Source organism: Prorops nasuta, unplaced genomic scaffold, assembly GCF_024137725.1.
Source record: "Prorops nasuta isolate Cenicafe-Biocafe unplaced genomic scaffold, Cenicafe_Pnas_1.2 PNAS00018, whole genome shotgun sequence".
NCBI classification, from domain to species: Eukaryota; Metazoa; Arthropoda; class Insecta; order Hymenoptera; family Bethylidae; genus Prorops; species Prorops nasuta.
Genome location: NW_027116815.1, coordinates 5611477 through 5637587, shown reverse-complemented (window position 1 = coordinate 5637587; position 26111 = coordinate 5611477). Strand labels below are relative to the sequence as shown.

The 26111-nt window shown below is 46.6% G+C and overlaps 1 protein-coding gene across 4 annotated transcripts in view; it reads left to right on the top strand.

Moving 5' to 3' along the window:
- The first annotated feature begins 14595 nt into the window (after positions 1-14595).
- Positions 14596-26111, top strand: part of LOC136779819 (zinc finger protein 585B-like) — a 35774-nt gene continuing 24258 nt past the window's right edge. For 3 of the 4 annotated variants that reach the window (XM_066737670.1, XM_066737669.1, XM_066737667.1), the window contains exons 1-2: positions 14859-15616; positions 18564-18882. The gene's annotated coding sequence lies outside the window, so the exon portion shown is untranslated. Of the gene's footprint in view, positions 14727-14858; positions 15617-18563; positions 18883-26111 lie in introns of those variants that run through there. The other variant, XM_066737668.1, reaches the window with a different exon arrangement.

Below are 26111 nucleotides of genomic sequence, written 5' to 3'. Positions count from 1 at the left end.
TACAACACAATCCGCCGTAATGCCGGCCATAAAATTAAATTAGGGTTATAACACGATTTTTCACAAAGGTTCCGTGGGCCGCGCGCCGCACGTTCTCCAGTCCCGTTCGCTCGCCGGCTCCTTGGGGCCAGCTCCTCGTCGTCCTTCCAGCAGCATCGCTTCGCCAGCCACCTCCTTCGTCCCCCAGCGCAACCACCGCCTCTCCCGTACCTTCCTCGAACGTTATATTCCAGTCGTCGTCGTCTATTCTACCTGCAGACTCTGACTGACTTGACCCCCGAACCTATATATATATATACCTGTACACAGTAGGTTACCATGGATCTAGATCGTTTCATCCTCGACCACTCTTTCTCTCTTGTTCCTCGACCTTTCAATGATAATTCCCATCGACGAGATCGAGATACCATCGAAAATGCAGCGATTAACCCCAACGGTCTACTTTTGTCATATATATAGTTTTGTAGTCTCTTGTCTCGTCTACCGACTTAGATTTTTCCCAGATTGGACTGCCACTGTTAATGAACCATGAGGAACTCTTATTATTGGCAGGATTTCGTCTGCATGGCGGTCTGCGATGATCGCTGCTGCAATAATTCACATCTTCTTTTTCTTTCCTCTTTTTTTCCACGAAAGCCTTCGATCACCCTGCAAACGACCACGTGTACAGAGTAGAACAGATTTATTTTTCAGAACACCTCGCGCGTCTTCATGTCGAGAATATTCCAATTTTTCTATAATCGAGCGTGGAAGCTTAAAAATAAGAGTTTATTATTAATCAGTCGTGGGTAAATTTATAGTTGGATGCAAATCGAGGCCAGAATAATATACGCTGCGAGTCTTTGACGTTTATTCCCGCATTTGCTTCTGCGTAGTCCACACCAACGTTCTTCCATGTGTGTGTGTGTGTGTGTGTGGAGTGCGAAGAAAAAAGACAGGAGCACACGCGTCCTTTAAAATTGGATGAAAATCAGAGTGATCCAGTGGGAATCGCATCGATGTATTTTTGCAGCTTTTACCAATAGTAATGAGAAAAGTTGCACTGCAGGTGTGTGCAAGTCCAACACGTATAACCGTATGCAGGGTCTTAAATACGATTAATCCGAATCATCGAGTGTCCCGTTTCCACTGAGCTATTTATAAGCGAGGTCCTGAATATTTTACCGTACAGCGCAGGAGAGTGGGGATCGCGGACAGCTTATCGATTCCACGATGCTGTTGGATTGATAGGTTTATCATTATCGTGAATCGCGTATCAGTTGGGATTAATGAGTTCTCCGGTTGGCCTCGAATTAAGGTCACGGTATATGGCCAAAATATCGGGACGAGCGCCGGTAAATCGTTGGATTGGTCCGTGGATGACGTACGTGTACACTTCGAACACACACACATATAAGAGTTCCTACACACTAGCAAGGGATGCACGAAAGGACAAAGTAGAGCTGTGTGGTGCGAGACGAAGAAACAAACCAAACGCTTTTCGAGGGATAAAATTAGAGTTAAATGAAAAAATATCGAGCGAGCTTTGCCAATATATATAGAACTCTAGAAAATGGCGAGTTTTAAGGTTCCAAGGGTTGGAGGATCGAACGAGGAAGAGTATTCACACTTTGGTCCATGTATGTATTATTAATATTACGCACACACATACACACACACACAGCGTGTATGGGTTCGGTACAGGGGATGGAGAATGGAAGTTTCGCGAAGAAGGTCGCGCGGTGAGAATTCGAGAGGCCACAAATCACGGTGTGTAGGTGGGGTCTGGGGGCCATCGAGGGGGTGGGTGGTGAGGGCGATAACGGGGCAGAAGGAGTCTGACAGGGGGTGAAGGAAGGAGGTGGTGGTCGTGCGGGGCGCGGCGGAGGGCGAGGGGAGGGTGCGGCTGGCTGCAGACGCGAGGCGCGACATGCTTTATGACGTCTGTTCATCACATCGCCCCAGTCTCATAAATTAGAAATCACCCCTTAGATAGCTGGCAGCCATCTAGGATGGCGTCACTGCCGTACTGCCGTATCGTGGGAGACCTCGTCCGGGGGGCACGGCAATAATTTTCCTCCTCTGTCACACCAGGCAAAAAAGAACCAGCCAACTATATATATATATATATATATATATATGAAAAAAACTCGCAACTTGACCCTTTCACTTATCTGCCCCCGACAAACCACGAAAAAAAACCTTACGAATTTCCACTGTCCGATATATATACGTGCTTCTCCCATTTTAATATAGAGTCGTTGTAATATATAATTTCACTTTCTCTCGTCGATGCTGGCTGAGCGTGCGAAGGACGGACGGATTGAGCCGTCGATACTAATACGAGATTCTGAATTTTGTATATATGTGTATAGCCGATGAGCGAAGTTGACATTGAGATTATTGGGGAGAGGGTGACGAGAGTCAAACGTTGATTCCTAAACGAGTAAAGGATTCTGTATAGTTAAGGTTTGAGAGAGAAGAGGATAGAAATGTATTTTTTGAAATTTTCTTAATATTTGGTGTAGAAAGGTAAAGAGGGGGGGGGTGGCGTTAAGCTAGGAAGATGGCAGGTTTGGCACGCTGACGTTCGCCACACTTGTCTTTCACTGTACCATGTAAATACATATATATATATATATATGTGTGTGTATATAGAAGAGAGAAGAATTCTTCGTCTCTGTTGCTCTCTTCCTCTCCTCATCCCCCCTCCCCCTTTTGGTCCTACTCAAGCAGGGGTTAGAGGAGTTTGCAGGCGAACAAGGGTTTGATCCGGAAAGGCGGATCCGGATGGTTTTCGATTGACAGTGATGCGAGACGCCAGCATCTTCGAAGGCGTCGGGAACTTGTCTGCGTCGTGTAACGATGACGTGTCAAGACGACGCCAATCAATCAGCTCATTACATCCTTTCGATCGATCTTCTACCCCCTCCACTCTCCTGTGTCCCTTTATTTCCCATTTTTGTCACTTTCTCTATTTTTGTTCCTCGGCCTCTTTTTCATTTATTTCTCCCCCCCCCCTCTCTCTCTCTCTCTCTCTCTCTTGGCAGACTTCGCTTCTTATTCTCGTCCCTTCGCAAAGTCTCTACCAATTCTCTTCTCCCTCCTCGTGTTCGTCGAAGACAGCTCAGCTTTCCTCCCCTCCCTCGCTCGACGTATCAGCTTTTTCCCCTTTCTTTCTCACCACTCTCGCGTCTCTCCATTTTACACCGAACCGTCTCGCTCTTACCTCCGTCTCTATCTGTGTCGTGTCATGTGGACATCAACCCCCACTCACCCACGTCCTCCCTGAACATAGTGTCAGCTGCACTCGCTACACATCCCCTCCCTTTCCTCGCTCATTGATCCGTCTCAGCCCCCACCCTGTCCCTCCCTCTCTTCGACTAGCATTTTTTGGAAATGCACCAATAACCCATATAAATCCAGTGGCCTCTCCGACCCTCCTCTTCGGGGACCAGAAAGAGGGCCCTAGTTCTTGCCGCTCGAACGCTCTTCATGAACGTGCATCGTTAAAATTTTCTATACACTTGTTTCGTCGTTGAACAAACAAAATACCAGCAACATTCCAGCTGCACTGTGTAAAAGTGAAAAAATTAAAAATTCCTTCTTCTTAATTAATAAAAAAAAAGTTTTGGATATTTCTGAAGATTCTTTTTTCCTTCCGCGTAGAAACGCCAGCGTGCAAGCATTTTGTAAGCTCGAGTCGGTAATCGATAAGCGTAGGTATAGCCGTGCGTTATCGATTAGTCCGAGAACGTCAGTGGGTCAGTGCGAAATTCAATTCGGTGGAAATCGGATGACAAAAAGGGGTTGCTTTTCATCACAGAGTACGCGCATTGCTAATCCGAATGAAATAATAAAAGCGTTTGCTCGAGCATCGTTTCATCCAGGCAGACCGGAAGTACCCGCAGCTCGTCACTCGGTAGTTAGGACGTTAAATCCGATTTATCGATCCCCGAGCACGTCGTCGAACCGCGAAACTGAAAGCGGCACCGGAACAATATATCGAACATCGAAATTCCAGTCGAAAATAAGCTGACCTCGCTTCCGGAGACTCTGCACGGTTCTCCGGAAAACTTTAATCGACTCTCCAATCCGGAGGACTGATTAATTCTTGATCGACCCTTGACTGGCCACGATGAGTCGTTATATATATATATATACAGGAGCATCTTCTAACGTCAGAAAATAACAATAGCTTAGAATATAAGAATCTAATTTGAAATTCTCTCGACTACCCCCTCCAAGTCGACACCGAACAATGTTCACCGTACGAGGACCAAATTCTTTGATAATCTCTGGTACCGCAGCGGATTTCTCAGTTTCCCTCCGCTGAATATTTTCCACGATTTTTTCTACACTTATTTCCATTTGGTTTATACAGGCTAAGACGGAGGACGAAGGAACATGGCTTTTTGCGTGGTTGGAGCGAACGGTTTCTGACCCATATTCTCCCCCGTCGTGCTTCTCCCTTTTATCGGACGAAAAAGAATTTAATTCCCTCCCTCTTTTAATGTACCTTTCACCGACAACAAGATTTACTCGTCCGAACGGCAAAGAGAGAGAGAGAGAGAGAGAGGGAGAGAGGTTACCCCGAAATTCCGATTAAGCTTCTGTATTCTCGCTTTAAATGCTATCCATCCTATATATATATATATATATATATACACTCGCAATTCCAGCAGACATCTGCAAGCGTGTATATCGAGGGAGAAGAAAAAACTTTTGCTTTGAAATCTCAAGATAATGCCGAGTTATTCGAGGAAGAGGGAGAAATGTATCGTGGTTGCTGGGTAGAAAATACGAGTTGAAGAAAATGATGCCATTGGCGGTATTGATCTGATTGAGGAAGGATGCACTGGCAGGTTTTTTCCTGGACGTAAAGCGTGACGAGGAATTAAGGATTCTCTTTCTCGCAGCTGTCTTCGTCCGTGCCGTTGGCTTGGTAAGAGGAAGGTAGGAAGGAAGGAAGGAAGGAAGGAACGGAAAGAGGGGGGGGGGAGGGGAGGGAGGGAGATAAACAGATGATGATAGAGAAAGCTGGAGGAGAGGGGAGGGTTGGGAGGCATGCAGGACCGCAGATTGCGGACTCGAGCGACGTGGAGAGCACAGCCCGAGCTTGGAAGGGGTTGAACCGGTGTGTCTGGGGTGCTAAGGGGATGAAAGGAGGGAGCGGGGGTGTCGAGGGGGAGAGGGAGAGGTTTGGAGGGGTGCGCGCGGGCGGGGGTGGCTAGAGGCTGTCCATCTCGCGGCACGTCGCGGTAGAATGGAGTCGCGGAGTGCGAGGGGGGCGAGACCGGGGCGAAGGTGGAGAAGGTGGCAAAACGGGAGGGGGTAGCGGGGGTGGCGGGGGGATGGAGAGCTGTCGCTCGCCCGGGCAGCAGACGTCTTCTGACCCGGACGGTGGCTCAACTCGACTCAACTAGACTCCGCTGGCAGGAGGCACACGCTATAGAGCCGGGGTGGATCCGGGGGGCGGCGGGGGTGGTGGTGGTCCAGGGGCCGAATGGCATCGGTGCTGGACGGGCTACGCGGTGAGGAAGCTGAGGGGCAGGGGGTGTAGCCTGGCGGAAGAGAGAACCGAGCCAAGTACAGGGAGGGTTAGGTGCATTGCTTTTCACGGGGAAGGTGGAGGAAGTTGGGGTCGTAAGGGTGGCAGGCGTATCGATCCGACGGAGCCTGCCTGACGGCTGACGAGGCCGTCACGCGAGACGAGTCGAGACGAGACGAGACGGACAGGGGAGAAACCACTACCACCACCACTACCAATACTACCACCACTACCACCACCACCACGCCAACCTTCCTCAGAGACGAAGCAAACCCCACCACCCTGACAACGGATACTGCTTACTTCCCCTCCGCGAAACACTCGATTCCACCTTGCCTCCTGGCCACTGTTGCGCCAACCTAACCTTACACCCCCTCCAAAGCTCACACCTACACACCCAGAATCCTCTACGTGCCAGCGACTCCCCATGTGCATATTGCCTCTCATCCACGCACACACACACACGCACGGCATAGGTACATATATATCTATATAGCTGTGTGCTTTACGCGCCACCGTTTCATCCCTCTAAACTACACACGCGGCGAGACGCGTTTACGGCTTTGTTGCAAGGAGAATTCTCAAAGCGGATATGGGATTGACTGCGCGCACCGAGCTTCCGGAACTTTTCGCTTTTCCAGCTTCCTCCCCATCGACCCTCTCCGCTAACGAGCCTTGATCGAATCGCAAAGGAACGATGCTTTTATTTTTCGCCCAGTGTCGATATTTTTTCTGTAATTTTGCAACTTTGAGTGGATCATTTTGAGATATCGCGCTCGCAGGTGGAATATCCTCTCTCTCTCTCTCTCTCTCTATACATATATATATATATACTGTGTAGGGGTTGTTTCGCAACGAGGTAGACCCCGAGGAGAAGTAAGCAGTATCTCCCGAGTCCACCCCCCTCCTTAACTACCCCTCCCACTGCTCCCGGTATCCTACACCACCTCCCCTATCCCAGGGGAGACGGTTAAGGGACTTTTTACTCTCTGTCCGTCTCGTCTCGCGTGACGCCTTCGTCAAGGGAAACGGCGCGCTGGCAAATTCTCCACGAGACTCCGGCGACGACGAAGACGACGTCTCCCACTATTTTCCCTCGACAAGCCGCTTTTACAGTTGCACACTTCCTCCCCGGCTCCTCCTTCTACACAAACACACACACACACACACACGCGAGCGCGTGCAACGACGAGAACACTAGTTGGAAACTTTGGCAGTCCCGACGAAATGCATCGCGTAATACGAAACAACTTCTTCCTACCCCCCCCCCCCCCCTCCCTCCTACCATTACGGAGAAATTTATCAATACGAACGTTTCTATGAAAATTAAATTCATCCCGGGGAAAAAATAAAGGATGAGGAAGGTCGAAGGGAGCACTTTTGAGGTTTGAGCGTTACTCCCTTTGAGAAAAGTTACATCAGTCTCCATTGCACTATCGTCTCGTCAAGTCCCGCGCGACGCTTTCATCCAATAATACCTCGCTTTGCGATCTACCGGTCGTGACATGTAAAACGCGCGTCATTGATCCAACAAAAGTGAAAACTCGCTTCAGCCTTCGAAGCTGATCGCACGGGACGTATACGTACGTGTACCAATATATATATATATATATATATATATATGGTTTTTCCTAATGCACCGTTGCATTTTTTAATAACTTTTTTTCTACCTACCAAAAATTCTGCAGTTTCTAAAATTCTTTTGGATTCTTTCGTTATACAAGTACGCATCGAGAACGATGATTGAAATGAAGGAGGAGGAGAGGACTGAGCGGTGCATCGAGCGATCCGAGCGCGGTCGTTTTGACTAATGCTCCGCTTTCTAACCGCGCAGCGTCGTCGTTATATATATATATATACGCGCAGGTCAACGCGGCCTGAATTATTGTTGCGGCGCGCAGACCGCGATGCTTACGTCGCGAAAGCCGCCGACTGACAGCCGTTCGCGCGATTCAACAGCTCCCCCCCCCCCCCCCCCCCCCAGGACCATTCGAACCCTCTAATAATCCATGCATCGCTCGCTCCAAACTTTTCCAATCCAATCAAATCAAAACTATCTCGTAACTTTGCCCTTTCGAGACCATTCCTTCCACCTCTCTAAAATAACACCATTCTTACTCCGTTCTAAATTTCCACAACTATATATATATATATATATATATATATATGTATGTATATACGATTTTTTTTTTATACATTTTATAATTTACTGTGCGCCCCTCGTTATGATTATTATTCGTAAACCTCGTTATAAAAAATTAAAAATTATATAAAAATCATAGTAATTTTGTTCGATTAAAATGCACGTTTTCAAGATTTTTTTTGAAGAATATTTTCAATATTTTTACTATAGGATAATTTTGTTTTACCAAGATTTGGTAACGCAGTTTTTAGCATGTTTTAGCAGTACGCTGTATCGTTCTTATGAACAAAGCACTTTCTTCGGTTAATTTTCCTTCAATCCCCTCTTAGAAATTAAAAAAAAAAATAAATTATCAGTTACAATCTAGGATAACGAAGCTGAGAAGGTAAGAGCGACAGAAAAAAATCTAGAGAAAGTTGAAAAGAAGGGAAAAAAGAGCGAGGATCTTTACACAGATTCTCGTTGGTCCAGGTTACTCCAGTCTAAGATTCGAGGACGCTGTTCGACGCTCGGCGTCGCGACGCTATTCCTCGATCAACGGAATTCCTCTAGTCTCGTCTCGCGCGTTATACGAGCGGTTTGTCGTTGCGATTTGGCTGTTCGTTGGAGTGCGTTGAATTACAGTGGTGCGAGGGTGGGGGAAGGACAGGGGGAGGGAGAATGGGTCAGGTGGAGGGGACGGAGCGGGTCTGTGCAAAGGCGACAGACTCTCTCTCTCTCTCTCTCACACAGCCTGGCTGGTGGCACAGGCTAAACACCGAAAGTCACTTAAGCGCGAACCGCTAAACCACCGAGAGATGCTCCTTTTCCGTTCCTCCATGGCGCTCTGCAACGTCTAAGATTCGTCCTTCGCGCCCCCCCCCCCCCTAAACTTCGACACACCTCGCCACGACTCCTCGAATTTTTCCTCTCGTGCACCACCCTCGCGAATGCCAATAATCGACTCTTTCTCTTACTATATATATATATATATATAGTAAACAATGAAATTGATTTACCACAACAATCCACGCAACTCCTCCACTCGTCGAACACACCGTTCTGAAGCCCTGGCAAATCTCAGGGACGAAGAAAATCTTTGGCGATTCCTCGAGGTCGTGCAGGAGAAGACCCCTTTGTACAGCCACATGCGAAATACGGTTTTACGAGGGCGCATCGACGCTTCGCTGCGTAATTTCGCAGATTTTCAAGTACACGCGCGGCGAGGTGCGAAATAATTTAAGGATATTCGAGGAATCGATCCGTATCAGCATCAGGCACATGTCGGACCAGATATAGAATCGTCAGAAATCTGCGGAGAAACGTGTCCGGCAGTCTTCAGGGTGGCGGGTAGGCGTCAACTGTTTCGCCGAAGCTGAGTTACACCCTGAAGAACATGCTGAGGAGCTTTCGACCGAGCGTACCCTATTTTGGAAGCTCGTAAAATCAAAGGCGTATCTGACTGATCCGTCGCTGAATTTACATACACACTCCTCCCCCCCCCTATGCTTCTCTTTTATCTCCATATCTCCTCAGTATCTGTTTCTCGCACCAACACACACACACACACACGCAAGGTTCCTTCTTCGCTTCCAGTTTTTTCTCCCTTTTCCAGCTCTTTATCTCTTCGTCCCCCACCATTCCTCCTCCCCCATCTCATCTCACCGAACCCAACGTGCCTTTTAAACGCCACTAATAAATTAACCGGCCGGAAAAAGAACTGCCGTTCCCCAGCCGTGACAGACGTCCGAAACTTTCGAATGCTCTTATATAGACACCGTTTAGGTGCCTATAACTCTCAAAGCCCACGTCCTACAAAACTTCCTCCCTGGGAAAATCTCTCTCCTTCTCCTAATCCTGACGTGAGAATGCCATCGAGATTTATATCGTACCCCCCCCCCCCCCCTAGCTCCTCCTTCTCGTAACCAACTCGCACCCTGCGCACCCCTCGCCTCTTTTTCACAAAACTATATTTGTTTTATCCGAACGTCCGTTTTAGGCCGGAAAATTGATAGGACGAATCAAACCAACGAGTGTCCCGGTCCTTCCCCGATGTTTCGACCACCCCCCCCCCCCCCTCGTGTTCGAAATAACCACCAGGCAACGCGCTTCAATCATTCACGGAAAATTCCAAAATAGATGCAACACGTCGAAGGTGTGCACCGGGCGAAAATAACTGAAATATGGTGAAAAATAGTATATATACGTTGCTATAATTTACAGCAGCCTAGATCCACCATAGAGAGTTATAATTAAAAACTTTGTCAATATTTGCTCGACCACGTAGAGATACTGCACACACAGCGAAACGAGAGTGACGAAATAACGCTGGATTTTGGACTGTTTTCGTTTTTCCTCTCATTTCTTATTAGAACAAAAATGTGTCGAGGTGAGAGAAGACTCGGTGGAGAGCCAATGATCACCGCCATAATGCAAAGCGATAAACGAAATCCGATATGGAATTATTATAATTTTCTGTTTAATTGAGACGAGCTGTAAAAGGATCCAATAGGAACACGTGGATATACATACACAGGCAGAAATAAAAGCAAGTTAATTATGGTATGGAGAGATTATCCTGCGGAAGGATCAAAGGATAAGCGTGGTTTGACGAATGTTTAATCGGCAATGTAAAGGGTCTGGCCGCTGGTCGACTGTCATTTGCATGATCTACAAGTATCACATCGATTTGCAGTAATGGCAACCTTTGTGCGCGCTCTCCATACACTCCACGAACACGTTGCATATATGTGTATATAGATACAGGAGTACAGAAAACGCAGGTACCAACACACAGGAATAATTCGTAGCTACAGTCGTTAATTAATATAATTCAGCCGTAGCATCGATCACACAAACATCCACCAATTAATTAGGTAATTACTAGGACATATCTAGATTAATATTTCAGTAATAGTCCGGAATTTAGTATCACTCCCGTTATTGACACTAACGGATTCAATTAAGTCCGTTACAACGCGCGTTTCTATCGCTCCTTAAAAATTACTGCTTTTTAATCGTTCATCGCTCTCGACCAGCGACCCACGTGTTTACGTGTGCAGGGACTTGGAAAAAAATCAAGCTTTTCCGGATTTTTCCGGCTACCGTCACCAGTGCGTGGTCCTGAATTCGAAAGGTAAGATCGAAATATTTTTAAGAGTCGAGAAAATAAATTCGATCGTCGGTAAAACTGAAAAATTGTTTTTCCATTCGTGTATTTCGCGAGAGGAAAAAGAAAACCGCTTCGTTGTTCCGGAAGTTACCTTTTATAAGGTCAATTGACGCGAGTTTGGTTCATTCCGAAAGGTCGCAGGCTCGACGGCCGTGAAAGCTTCGAATTTATCCTCAGTCGTATGAAGATAACGATTGATTCGAGAGAAGCGGAGGCCAATTAAACGATAATTCTCGTATTTCGCGCGTGTTCGCCGGATATAAATATATAAGGGCTAGGAGATGAAACGAGAGACGTTAGGAAGAAGTTGGGGGGGGGGGGGGGGAGAAAGGATAATAAAGTCAGCATCGTGAGCGAAGGCTCGTTTATCTCCGGAGATAGGCCGCGTTTCGCGTGTTCGCGGCCATACTGCGTTTAAATCATAATCACCGGAAATAATAGAGGGGCAGAGATTAGAAAGTCGAGTCAGCAACTCGAACGAAAAAGTCTCCCAACGATCTCGACCCGAGTCCAGTCACGAGGAAAGTATTCCAATCACGGCATAACCGCGTTGGATAATTTTAGTCTTGTTACCCCCACTACACACGCACACATATACACAAAGTGTATGTTTTTCTCGCAGGACAATATTTATCCGAACGCCGCGTCGCTCCGGAGGATCCGCGAAGTCCTGCCATCTAGCGACGCGCGCGAGGACTACCAGGAGACGCCGGGCGACACCTCGACCGCGCAGCCCTTGCCACGGGAGCTGCATGGCTCCACGGAGAAAAAATTGCAGAAAAAATTGGCTCAAGGACACTCCGCAAGGATCCCGGCGGAAACGCGTCCTTCGGCAGCGTTCCTCCTGCTCGTCCGTTAATTGCCTCTTCGAGGGCTTTCCTTTTTTTTTGCCAGCACCCCCCCCCCCCCCCTCCGGTTCAGAGTGCATCTCGCACGCACTCGGCAAATGCGTCGGCGAAGGACGCGCGGGGAGCGTTTTCACGGAAAGGACGCGCCGCCGCATACCTGGCGCGTCATTTCCAAGGGAAATTTCACCAACGGTAAAAACCCACCGACACGAGCCAGCGCCTTGGACGACCCGTGGCGAATGACGTGTATATGCGCGTTGCGCAAACTTTCCCCGTCAAACAATGGCACGACGCATTTTCGGGCCCCCGAAGCGCAGCTCGTAAATCCTTCGGGCGAGCCCCGATGAAAAAGCCGCTTCTTCGACCACGTTTTTCTTACCCGACGCTCTGTAAACTCGCATTTTCCGTGTGTTTATTTTCTAAAATCTAACCTCGATTTTCCCCGGTAAATAACAATTATACATATATACTAAAGACCTGGCAGTTATCGTTAATCGATTAACAAAGAGAAAGGAATTTGATTAAGGATATTGAAAAAAAATTTATTTTGAAGAAAAAAAAACAAAAGATTTGGTGAATTTGAGCGTGTGGAGAGAATTCGGTGTTTCCCGCCATCTAGTGAGTCGGTTCGGGAGGAAGCGAGCGAGGCGGCTTTTCGTCATTGTGAATCGACCGAAATATCCAGCCACGGCGGACGCATCTTCCTCCTCCGTTGGCTGCGCCGCGCCGGCGCAGCGGTTTCTCTCTCCTCTCCTCTCCTCTCCTCGCTAGTCTCACCCTTCGCGCGTGCTTTATGAATGGAAGCACGCCGCGTGCCAGGCCAGGCCACCAGACCATACCATACCGTACCAGAAAACCTCTGCGTGCCCCTCCCCCCCCCCCCCCCACACCCTCAAACCAACTTCTTTTTATTATCGCACTCGGATAAATCTCTCGTTTGAAAAACTGCCAGAGAAATATTTTTACTCGACTCTCGTTAAATTTTCTCAAATAATCTACATTTTCTATCGTCTCTTCGAGTACTTTGCTCTCCATTCAAATAGACACTGATTCAAAGCTCTACTGTATGTGTCTATATATATATATATATAGTTGGTATTTATTTTCAAAACCTTCATTCGAATTAAATTATTTTCCGTCTCTGCGCGTAAAGTCAAATATTGGTTTATCGTACGCGTTTGTGTTGCGAGTGCTGCAAACGAGTTGTGTTAACACCGAACTTTACTACACACGATAGCCAAGAGTGTAAGAACTCTTGTTCAGTGATATTTTTAACTGACAAAATTAGTAAATAATTTAAAAAAAAACCCGGAAAACTATTTTACGTACCACCGTACCTCGTCAGAACTCTCTTTATCACGAAATTCAGAAATACTTATCCATCTCCCTCTCGCTCACATCTAGAATCTCCATTTACAACCACGAACACGTTAGATATACCGAAAACAGTGTAATTTACTAAAATTACAAACACACCCATTAAATTTCATTAGAATCGATCGAAAAAAGGACGTCGTCCTGGAAAAAAGAGCGGAACTGCAAACCCATACACTATATATATAGAGATAACAAAATATTAGTTCAGCATGTTTACAACGTAGGGTAAATGCGCGTCCAGCTCGACAAGCGCGCGAGTTACAACAGACATACACAAGAATAGAGGGAGCAGAGCGGAAGAAGTCTCGCTGGGAGTGTGCAGTCGTGTAGTGATATTTTTCATCGACAGGGGAGCGAGCACGGGCAGCAATCATTGACGGATATAATATACTGCTAATTAGTTGGCTGGTTGTATCAGTCCCGAACGGATGGAGCGCTCGATACGTCGATGCAAAGGCGCGCGCGGCGATTCCTACGAATCAGAAACGAGACAACGCGCGGCGCGGCTCGCCAGTCGAGTCGAGCCGAGTCGCTGCTTTTGCGGATCCTTTCACCGCTCGGCCATAAATTAAACGGAGAAATTAGCCACTCTGCCCCGACTCGCCAGCCGACTCACTTTTTCACTCACTCCCCCCCCCCCCCTTCGCCTTTTCACTTTCGCTGATAGCTTCATCGCTTTCCGCGCGATCCACGAAATTGTTTAGCGAAACGCCAGTTTCGTACGACAGTTTTGAATATTATTGTGTTGCGATACGATATTTGTGCGTTTGGTTGTCGTTGCGGAGGGTGCGCGTGATTCGGGGTGGGGGGTGCGAAGGAAAATCGGTCCGAGGAAACGGTAGGCGCACAGAGAGAAGGTGGGTAATGTGTGTGCGGCTCGGCGAGCAACGATAATAAGCACATTTCGTCTGTCATCGCATTCTTCGCGCTCCCCGGTAACTATTTATTTTCACAGCGCTGTAATTCGTAGCGGGGGCCGATCACGTCAACTCGCGCTCACTCGTAAAGCGAAATTTCACAGATTGCCCTGGATACACGATTTTTATTGTGCTATATTTGTTATGACATTCCTGCACGAGACATAAAAATCCACACTCGTGTACGCGTACCGATCTCTCGGAGGCCGCCCGTGGAAAAATGCCGTCCTTGGCATTGATCCGGATAAACCCGATGCAATAAATATCCCACTTTTATTATATTAGATTTACATACTATTCGCGTAAAGCCCGTAAAGAAGACAGCTTCGCTCTCGTAACCACCAAAATTGCCGAGCGATACGTAAAAAATACATAAACTATATTCCCAAGGAACGAGACAAAAAGAGCATAACCTACATTCGAAAATATCTCCTTATCGAGCGCTATAAATCGTCGAGCTATGGATACAAATATTTTTCTCCTCTCTCTCTGTCGCTGTGTTGAAATTATTCAATAACATCGCGCGGTAGTGGCCCGCGTTTATGTTGACGAGTTTCTCCTTCAAATAAGTTACGTAGAAGCGAGGCTCGATGAGATTCCAAGAATCGTGGACTAAACTGAAATGTATTGAGGCAGGCCGGAGGAAAAAAATGGTTATTCCAGTAGGAGCGCGAAGACGAGTGTTCGCCGAAGAGACTCGAGGACTCTCCGCTTACATTGTTTACCAACAGACGCTGCTTCGCTTTTGTATCTAGCCAAGGTATATCTCTGTCTTTGTCCGTTTACGATTTTTCTCCTGCAATTTTGAAGCAGTGTTTATTTACGTATCCGTCCCCTCCATCCCCCCTTCTCCCGAAGCAAGGCGATACGCGAGAAACGGTTAGCCAGTCTCAGCGAGCGTTCACCAGAGTAGGATCTCTCGAGAAGCGCGTCCGCGCGCGAGGCACGCGAGATTTATCGTTCACGAAGAGTTTTCGGTAGGGCGAAGAAGACTCGAGCGAATTGTAAATGTTTCCGGCACAGTCAGAAGTTGAGCAAGATGGCGTCCTCCAGCAGGGGGGCAAGTTTGTTTACGCCTCATGGCTCCCCACGTGGGAAAAGCAGCATGGCGCGGGCCACTTAAACGCACAAATCGCCAAGTAGCTCTGACGGTTCGGTTCGCGTCTGCTCGCTCCTCTCCCCTTCTCCCCCTATCCCTGTCATTTCACGCGTAGATCCATCTCTCCTCTCTCTCCGTCTCCTCATATTTTCATTCGCCCTCAGCGACCCTACACACGAAGACTGCCCTTCTCCCTTTTATTGCTCCGCTTTTCCAGCCTGTCCTTTCCCCCACCATTTTCCCAACCTACCAACTATACAATCCACTGTACCGTTGTAAAACGCACCACCGATGCTTCTACCTCAGTCAGTATTTTTCTAGATCCCGTTCAACCTTGACGCACTCGACTCTCTCTCTCTCTCTCTCTCTCTCTCGGTTCACGACGAATTTAATTATTTTTTCTTTAGTCTCTCGCGAACGCTATTCATCGCAATCCTCATCGAGAGGTTCTCCAGTGCGACCATCGGTTTTCAGTGCTTCCTCGTGCGTAATGGCTGCTGTTGCAGCTGCGTCGAGAGTGATATCAATAACGCAAATATGGAAATGCCCTGGTGAGTTTAATGATTTATTTCACTAACAGTAGCGTTGAGAAATTTAACTTAATCCTCGTACCTTATCCCCCCCCCCCCTCCCCCTCCAGAAATATACTTTCAGCCAGGGTTTAATTAAAGATACACACGGAGAGGCGCTTAATTATTATTTATCCAATTGATCAAGCACCGAACAACGGACAGATTTAATTAGCAGGGACGTTTTAACGCGATGCCAGAGATTTTACGTCGCCTCCGTTCGCAAATGACAAAATTATAATTGGCGTGTAGCTCGCGGCTTAGACGCGCGTCTTCGTGATTCTTAATCATGTTTTTCCCCCTCTCGAATCATAAAATTGTCTCTGCCGACCATTTCAATTCTTTATACATTCACGGATATTTTGTGATACAGATTCTGCGTTACAAGGACTGTATCGATAGTTGCTGAAGAAATTATTTTACAAAATAAACTGTTCAGATGTGGAACCTTCACCGGAAGGATACTCGCGAGTTCTCGACACGTTATTCATTACGGAAGTACACTTATTTAGATGCACACAATATATATGTATATGCAAAACTATGCCTTTTTTTTAATCGAGCCATCGACCTTTTGACATTCATCAGCTCAACGTACAAGTGGAGAGACCTAAAAATAGAATCGCTATTCCTCCATTCTCTCTTATACCAAGCCAAACGGTACAATGTTTCCCCGGTGACTATTTCCGGTTCAGAGTGATCGATCGCGATTGGTCGATCGCGTCGCTTTAACTTCGATGACCTTGAGGCTTGCCATAACCAAATTTCACATTGGAAATAGTCACGTGGCTAGACCACGTGGTACGCCATTACTTATCAGTAACAACTGAGACCCCTCGAGGTTAGTTTTCGAAAGTTCACCAAATTTTCATCAAATCTTCGCGATCTCACTGCGGTAAACAAACTCGGACGGTGTTGAAAAAATCTTGTTTAGAATTCTGATGTATTCGCGTGGCAGTAATACAGCGTAACATATAGCTAAATCGGTTCCATCATTATTCGTGTTCTTCCACGTACAAAAAATAAACAACAAAAGTTTGGTTCGTAAAAAAACACGTCGGTTGCCGCTACGAATTTCTTAGAACGCAAAAGAATATAGAAACACAAATGACTCCCGTAGCAGTCAACGCGTTATTCAACCTCCAAAGTTTTTTTGCGCCGAACAACGAACGACAGCGTCATTCCCGTGTACTTTGCTTATACATTTTGAGCGAGCATCGAGGATCTATAGAGTCGGTGGTAAGTTTATCGGAATAGAACTGTGTCTCACTCACATTTCATGCGTTGCGGAGCGTGTTGTTTCCTTCGGGGCATCTGCGTCCTACGGGAAGCTACGGTTATCCCTGCGGCCTCCAGGTCTCGGGAAGGAAGCCGGTGGTCCGGGGAGGGAAAAAAATGGTGGTCCGAGGGTCTCTAATCCAGTGGCTCGTTCCGTTCCTCCCAGCGGAAGGTCCTTCACCTTCGAACCAAGGCGAGCACCCAAAGCCGCCGCGGAGAACCTTTGGAAACCTCTTTCCCTGCAGCCACTACCTCACAATCGCTGTCATCCCCGGTGACGCACTTCTCGCACAGAGCGAAACAACAAAAACCATCCCCTAGGATCACTCGCTATGCATGTATATATATATATATATATATCACCGCACGTTCTCCAATCCCACGTATCATCCGCTTGTTCTATGACCTTGGCACAGCTCGTAGCGGAAGATACGATCGAGAAGGTCGCCACATTCCCTCTGCGGGTCTTCCGTTCATCCGGATGTCACCAAACCAACGACGAATCTCTCGATGCTGTACCACCGGAACATCCCCATATGGGCCAAACTGAATTTTCCACTGAAGGAGGGAGGTGGGAGGGGGAGGGGAAGGGGCGAAAAAGCGGATACTGTTCGGTGGCGGATCGCGGGACCGCAAAGCGCGTTACGACGCTGAGGCGTCGCGACGCGGCTGTTCGCCAGAGGGCGGGAGCGCGGCTTTCGGCGCGAAAACCGGGGGTGGGAACGCGACACTCTCGAAGGGTTTGACTCGAGGGAGAAAGAGGGTGGTATCACAGTTGGTTGTCGAAGAGACGGCGAAAAAAAAAAGAAGGAATTTTTTAGATTTTCGTGCTCCTTTCTTTTCCTCTCTTCTTTTTTTTTTTTTTTTTTGCACGATGGCTAAGAATTTAAAGGGGTGGTTGTGAGTGTGGGTGGAGAGGAGGGGAAGGGGGAGAGAGAGAGAGAGAACGCGAGAGTGGCGTTTAGCGTCGTTGGTGGATCGCGAAATCGAGCGGGCGGCGGTCCAGCGCTGACTGACTACGAACCGGCCAAGCCGTGATATCCCGTGGTGGGGGGCCCCAATCCTCCTCTCGACGCTTCCACGACGCCCCCGACTACGCCAAACCCCACCGACACCGACCCGGCGCGACTCGACGCGACGCGACGCGACGCGGCATGACCTCGACAACCTCCGCCGCGACGCGCGCCTCGCCAGACACTCCGCACTCTCCCGTCCCGTTTCTAAAAATCATCCGACTGTCAATTTCCTTCGGTTTGTCCTACGCTCCACACCTGACTCTTCTTCCTTATTCCAACTCCCTGTTATGTCTAATCTCAAACTCTCGAGGAATTTATTTTCCGAGACTGGAGAGTACACTGTGCGATTCCTAACTTGGTTCTGGCGCAGAAAATATTTTTACAGATTTTTCAACTCGTTGACGTTTTGTTGTGGAGGACTCTGCAGATTTTTATGTCAAAATTTAGTTGGAACGATTGGAGATTACTTGTATTGTTTATTGCTAATGAATGTTTTATTAGAAATATTGGTGCATTGATTTTGTCTAGGGGTTTTTTTTTTTAATGCACACTGAGAAACTCGTTATTGAGAGGAATTAGTTTCGGGGGATTTTTATTGCAACAAGTGAGTTGATTTGTTTCTTTCGTTGTTACAGGACGCAGAGGGGTTTTCTGTTTGGAAAAAGACGCGGGGAGAGAGGGAAAGTCGAGAGGAAGAAACGTTGAAGAGACGAGAACCAGAATGACGAGAGTTTGAACGACGAACGCAAGTAGCGAGATGGTCCAGAAAGTGGGCGGAGCCGACACGTCGGGCTTCCTGGGGTGGGGGAAGGAGGATCATGTGACGTTGTTTCCTACAGCAGCCGCGAGCGGCGCTACCGATCGACGGCGCTTCTACGGTGACGCGAGGACACATTCGAGAGTCTCCTGAAGAATCATCGTTTTAAACCGATCCATCCGACTCCCACGCTCAAGGTCAGTGCATATTTCGTAATATCAATACCTCGCTCATCCCCCACCACCGAAACAACAACCGCCAAACACTCGATCTTCCCACGTTTATCGATTTACCCAAAACTAACCTCAAAATTTCTCGTCTCGTCAACACCGAGAGCTACGGTTGGACAAACTGGAATCTCGTGACGGTCGCATCGTCGTAATTGGAACGATACATCGAAATCCTACAAATCCTTCTAAACGTTCGAAGTTTTGGACAAAAGAGGCTGTATTTCAAGGATTAATCGTGTTGTTCGTCGAAAAGTGAGTCAGAAAGCAACGGTTTTTGGGAATGGAGATGAGCGAGGGGTTGACGAAGGTTGGATGTGGATGATTGGAAGTGTGTATAGACGTAAGTCGAGTCGAATAGCGGGGAGTATTGGTATTTGGCGGGTGAGGTTGGAGGCGCTGGTGGCGTCGGAGCGGCGAAAGGGGCGCCGGCATCGTCCGCACCACGGGCACGAACTGGCGGGCAGGGACCGCCTACGAGGCGGAGCCCGCATGATCTATAGCGTCATAGAACAGCCCTGCCACGGTGGTAGGAAATCCAAAGCGACGCCCACGGTGCGGAACGTGCGCGTTGCCCCCGCCGCGGGCCTTCGGAGATGTTTATGCTCAGCTGCCTGCTTTCCTGGCTCCTGTACTTTCCGTACTTTCTCTGCTGCTCTCGCACGCACCGCGCGTTATACCCGCTTTTCCATCTTTATCTCCTCCACATTCACCGCCTTCGTTACCGCTAAACATCCCTGTCAATTAAACTATCGCCCACCTCGATTTCATTTCTTTACCTTTCCAATCCGGGCACCCCGCCCCTTTAAAACAAAAAAATTTTTTTTGCGCACAAAATCCATCTACCTCGCATTTCCGCCTCTTCGAATCTCGATATTTTCTCTTAGTCGACAATAATGAAACAATACAGTGGCATTGTCATATTTTAAGCGAATTCTCACTCTTATCGTATACAGGGAGATATTTTGCAAAATTTTATTTATTTTTTTTTTTTTTGTAAAAAACTGGTGACGAGCATCGAGGCTCCTTGATCGTTTTATCGAAATGCACGTATAAATCGTTGAAACGTGGATCTTGTCTTACAATTAGGTGCGCCCTGTAGTGGGTGAGAAAGGGGAGAGGACTTCTATCGTGGAACGTGCGATTTATTCGAGAAATTTTAGCTCGCATTGGTTTATCTGGACAAGGACGGTGCATATGTACTCGTATAGTTTTCGTATACGATAGTCGGGGATCCGGAACGATCGTACCATTTCTATGCGCATCAAACCAATTCGACGCCGACGATATTCGCGTCGCGACGTTTACGAGGCCGTTTATTGGTTGACGTTCCCATTCACCGACTTGGCCTAAAACTCGTTATTTTTTTTTTCTCCAAAAATCAAAATTCCAAAACCATTACTATATATATATATATATATATATATATATATATTCAATTATGTCTGTACACCAAATTTTGCTGTAATTTTCTTTGTTCGCAAGGAACAAAGTGGTACCTCGTCGATAAATAATTTAAGAAAACACACACACACACACACCTCAAACCGTCTATTTACATCTACAAGAAGATGGACAAGTGTAAACATTGTCTTCGACACATACGTCATAATTTTGTACGAAAATATCCAATACAAGTCTGTACATACTTTTATTTTCGTACACACGTATATCAATGTTTGTGGAAATGAGCATCGAAATAAAGCAACGAGTAACATTGGAAACAAAGGAAATGACCAGCAAATTCCGTGGCATCAGCCGAGCGAAACCAGTTGGACGAATTCCCTCGGATTAATTGTTCGTGCCTCGTCTCGTCCTCAATATTTATCGCGTCGAGGCGAAAACCAGTTTTGACAACTTCTTCATATTTTTCTGAAAGGAACACGATGACGGCCACAGCGCACCGCTGGAATTTGCTTTGATCGATTCCGACTGGTTCTCCAAACCCACGTCGTATACTGATCCACGTACCCTTTGACCCCTATAACGTTTATAAACCAAGGATCAAAATCCTTCGACCGAGTTAAATCCTTGTTTCGACAGTCGCGAGTCAATATTTACTCGTCCCGTGTAATTAACGAGTGATCGAAGCGAATAAAAATGTTTCTAATGGAAAATCGCTTTTGATTCGTTTAATTAAATTTCGTTGGCATCGAGTAAATATATATTTAACACTGTTCAGAGAAATATGAGTTATTCACGAATCCAATCGCGTAATTTCTCATCCTCTCTTAATTTCTACCGTCTTTGTCCAACATTTAGAATTTCGCAAGGTTTCTCGTTGGATCTCAGGAATGATCTATCGTTTGGACAGAGATCCACGTTCGAATAAGAAACAAGATAAATTTTTAAGAAAAACATGTATATATAACACACACATATAGCTATATATAGAGATGTTTAGCGAGAGTAAACGGAGGTTAGGTCATGAATGAGTGTAATTAATGGGTGAAGGAGAAGAGGCGGTTAGGGAGGGGGGGGGGGGGGGGGAGTCGAAGAAGGGAAACAGTAGTGTCTACGCGTCTAGCGCGTTGGAAGACTGCGGGGGTTCCCCGTTTACGATCGGAGTCGTCGTCCCGAGGCACTAAACTTGCGAATATTTCCAAAGTCGTGGCGCGTTATGCAACGACACACAATGTGGGTCAGTGCACGCACACGGATCTATGGCGTTGGCGTGTCTGTGTGTGTGTGCAACGCCGGCGGGGCTGGTCCGTACGTGTGTGTTGGAGAGGGCCAACCAAGCCAACCCCCTGCGGGACCCGAAATAAGTGCAGCTCGTAAAATAAAGTAGCGAACGTCGCTATCTGCGACCGACCTCGACGCCAGTCCTCTCCTCTCCTCTCCTCTCGGAGAGCAACCTGCACAACTGCTCGCCTCGCGCGAGATTCCATTCACCAAAACTCACCATCTCTCTCTCTCTCTCTCTCTCTCTCTCTCTCTCTCTCTCTCTCTCTCTCTCTCTCTCTTGTACACTCGTTGCTCACTCGCAAGCGCGTCTGTTTAATTTTTAAAGCAACAATGTGCAAACACCAAATATATATGTGCTCTATGTAGAAATAGATTGAAAATAATTGCCAGCTGACTAGAGTGACGTCACAGAAATTAATAAAATATTTTTATAAAAAGCGAAAGATTCGCGTGGTCCCAGGTTGAGCATTAGAAATGCAATAATAATAATTGCGAGATTCCTGGAACAACGTAACAGATTGTGAAAAATGATAGGAACGGATGGAGGGCGAAATTTTTGGAGCGTGATAAATTTATGTGACACGTCGAATTTGGCTTTCGATATTTTAGCTGATTTCAACGGTGCGGAGTCATCTTATCGGGACTCGCGCGCGAGAATCATCATCGAGAGCGCGTTTGGGGGAGTATCGGTGATTAAAATGTACAATGATTGATATTTCGTTTGATTTGTTGGGACGAGCGCCGAGCGCGTTGCACTATTTTGGCTTTTGCTTCCCAATAGATCTCGTATGCGTCGTGCGTCGTGCGCGCTCGCTGCGTTGGAGAGAAAATCTTTTAACAAAATTAGTATTTTCGTGACTGGATCGGGAATGACGCGAAAATACGCGCGGAAAAATCACCGATTGCCAGACAATTCGATTCCCCCCCCCCCCCCCCTAAAGCCTCGAAATATTTAACTCGCGGCAACAAAATCGCCTCCGCGCCTGTAAACTATTTGCACGCCGCGATTTTTTCCTGCCAATTTATGATCCAGAGGAGAGAAACGTCCATGGAAGATCTATTTTCAAACGCCTCGCTCGCGGCGACTCTTCTCGACTCTCCCAATACACACAAACACGCGCGCGCTTACAGAGAATTATTTATATGTTACAAATGTATTTTTCTTCGATCGTTAATACAACATTGTTTAACTTTGCATGAATTTTTCAACGCTTGCAACAAAATCGAAGCGTATATAGTTACGTAATTTTAAAAATAGCCTCGAGGTTTGTAACTAAATTATTAGAGAAAGAAGGTGAGAAAAGGAATTTAATAATTTTTTAATTTATACACTCGAAGACTTTACAGAGATTCTACATTAATATTGACAATATTTTTATCTTGATTCGTAATTACGCGTATGCTGGAGATCGCAACAAAAGTTAAATGGTGGAGTATTAATTTTGCATATTAATTATTAACGTACGATGCGATGCGTTTACCGCAGTAAATAAATAGACTTTTCTCTCGGTGGAATACAGTAGTGACCTTTTGGAAAGTGTAGACAAACTAACACACCGAGAGTCCACGCATCTTATATCGCTTTATTTTCCAATGACCAGCCGCACTCTCACCGAAATCATTCTCTTAATAAAACCCACTCCTTAATTCCTTCTTTTACTGCCAATACTGCAAACAGCTTTGCCAGAGAGCTTTAATTGTCTCGTTCGCTCGTTATAAGGAGTTAGCAGGTCACTCGATATACAACTGCAAAATATAACAACATTGCGAAACTAAAACCAATTTTCGTTAATTGATCAAAGGAAAATAATTGTCCTTACCATATATATATAACTATTTCCTACAAATGTTTTAATTCTTAGCGACCAAACACGCAGGAGACTGTATATATTTTGAGTGTGAAACAAAAGAAAACGATTGCTTCGATTATTTTATTAGAACAAATTTAAACACAAACACTTTGGATTTTCCAGACGTATCGATTTTTACAAAAATTACTTTTGTAGAAATTTTCTTCTCACAGTTTTGGAAAAAAAAATTTTTAAACATGGAAAATCACGTGGTTGTCATCGAGTGGAAAATGACACTGTTTATTCGAAATTCAATTCCGTCGATAGATTTTATCAGAGGTTACATAGTTGCACAGCAGCAAAGTTTATGGGAAAATTTGGAGTGGTAAAGAAGGAGAGCTGACCGTAGAGTTCTCAATGAAGATCAAGGCCGGTCCTTTTAGGCGGGGCATGTCTGAAAGGTGAGACGGCAGGCCAGGCTGTTTTCTTTTATCTTAACCCTCGAGTCATGAATTATCCGCCCATTTCTCCGGCGAAAGGTAACAAGTTAATAAGAGAGAAAAGGAGGACAAAAGAAAAGGCAACCGGCGATAAAGTAAAGAGAAGAGGGGGGGGGGGGGAGTATCTCTTCTACGCGGAGGTCTCTCGCGAGGAAAGTGAATCTTTCTTCACTTTCCTGTTTACTAAAATAAAAGAAGAAACAAGATTTTAATCCTAATCACAGCGTCCATCATAAATTATTTTTTCTTTCGCAACAAAGTTGCAATGTTTTTTTTTTCTGCATTTGAAAGGCATAACACGCGAGAGGATGATGAATCAAGAGGTATTCGATGATTCGTTTCTTTTGGACGAACGCTGTAATTATCTTTAGAAAGAGAGAGAGTGGGGCAAAGAAGATACCGAGAAACGCAAAACACCGAAATGGTTGCAACGGTCGCCATTCTTTCCTTCTCCGGCGTTATAAATAAGCATTGCACGCTCGTTAGGTCGAATAAAAGTTTTACGACGCGATCGAGGGGCCATTTGTAGATGGTGGAGGTGCTTTACGTCGTTCACCCCCCCCCCCCCCCCCTCCCCTCCTCCTCTTTTTTCTACCCCGCGCCAGGATTAAGGACAGGACGCAGTTGCTAAAAACATCCAGCTCAATTTAATCGCGAATTAAAAGCATCACTATCATTCCTATCAAATTGTATCGAAGCTCTAAATAAGACAATACGATCCTGCAGGATCTCGGCATTCGACGAAACTGAACAAAGAGAGCGAGCGAGAAGAAATAAATGAACTGATTATACGAACAGCGAATCAAAGGAATTATTTTTTCCCTCCGTTCACTGAAATTCTCCAAACTCGACGAATCAAAAATGATCGGAGTCTGAACGCAGAATTTCGAGGAGGAGAAATAGATTGCTGGGAGAAATCTGGAGGTTGGCAGAGGGAAGAAATTACGGGTGAAGAATAAAATGTTTAAGGATTGTTATATGGAACAAAGTTCCATATATACTGGACAGAGAGGGGATGTCCCACAGTTGCAGGAAATTTAATTAGAATTTCATTCGGTGAAATTGGCCAAAGTCGGTAAAGCAAAAATAATAACGGAGAGACTAAATGAAAAATTCTGAGAGGGAAAAATGGGTTAAGGAGGGAGTGGGTGGAAAATGGCAAATATTGCCTCGCGTGTCGATGCATTTTCCGTCGAGACACCGTCGAGTATTTCGTGAGTTTGGGAAGAGAGAAAAAATAGTCAACGATAGTCGTGTATATTAATCCTGGCATGTACTGTGAAGAGGGGAAGGGGGGAGGGGGTGTCCCACAGCTGCAAGAAACTTTATTAGAATGTTCCGGGACGGTGAACCAGCGAGGACTCGGTGGATGCGTGGTGGAGGATGAAGCATCCGCTGGCCAAGTGGAAATATCCGTAAGAGATTTGCCGCTGAGGATTCCTCGGACGTCATCGATTTATTTAAGTCCTCGCCACTTTTTATCCTTCCTCATAACTGTCCAATACACTTTCATAGACGGCGATCCCTGCACGTACGCTCTCGCTCGCCCCAGCGGTTCTCCTCGGCTGACGAATACCGTGTCTCCGCACGACGAAACAAATTTTCGGCCAAAAATATTCATCGGACTAATGTATACGTATGTATGCGTATATAGCGAAAAGTTCCATTTGAAAATAATTTCAATGGCTGCAGAGCGGTGGCAATCGCGATGGAAATGAATTTCTCAAAGTGAAAGACTTTCTTGCGTTATTGGATTAATAATATATGGATTGGCAGAGAGAGAGAGAGAGAGAGAGACGTTGAAAGGCGTGATTTTTGGAGTGCGAGGGGCGTGAAAAGTGGAGCATTGCGGAAGAAGAGGTAAGAGAGAGAGAGAGAGAGAGAGAGAGAGAGAGAGAGAGAGAGAGAGAGAGAAGGTATGCTTGGGGGTGGGAGGGGGTGTAGTGGATACAGCCGAAGGAGAATTCGGCGGGTCAGGGGTCGCGATGGAGCTGGCATCGTCGTAGGAGATCGCGTCTGGCGTCTGTTGGGGGTTGAAGAGAGAGAGAGAGAGAGAGAGAGAGAGAGAGAGAGAGTGAGCAGAGGGTGGCGGGGAAGAGCAGATAGGAGGTGGGGAGGGGGAGGGGGAGGATAACGCGTGGGGTGGTTGAGGAGGCGGCAAGCAACGGTGGAAGGCCCGGGGGGTTGAAAGTGGGAGGCGAGGTCCGTCGGTATCGATCGG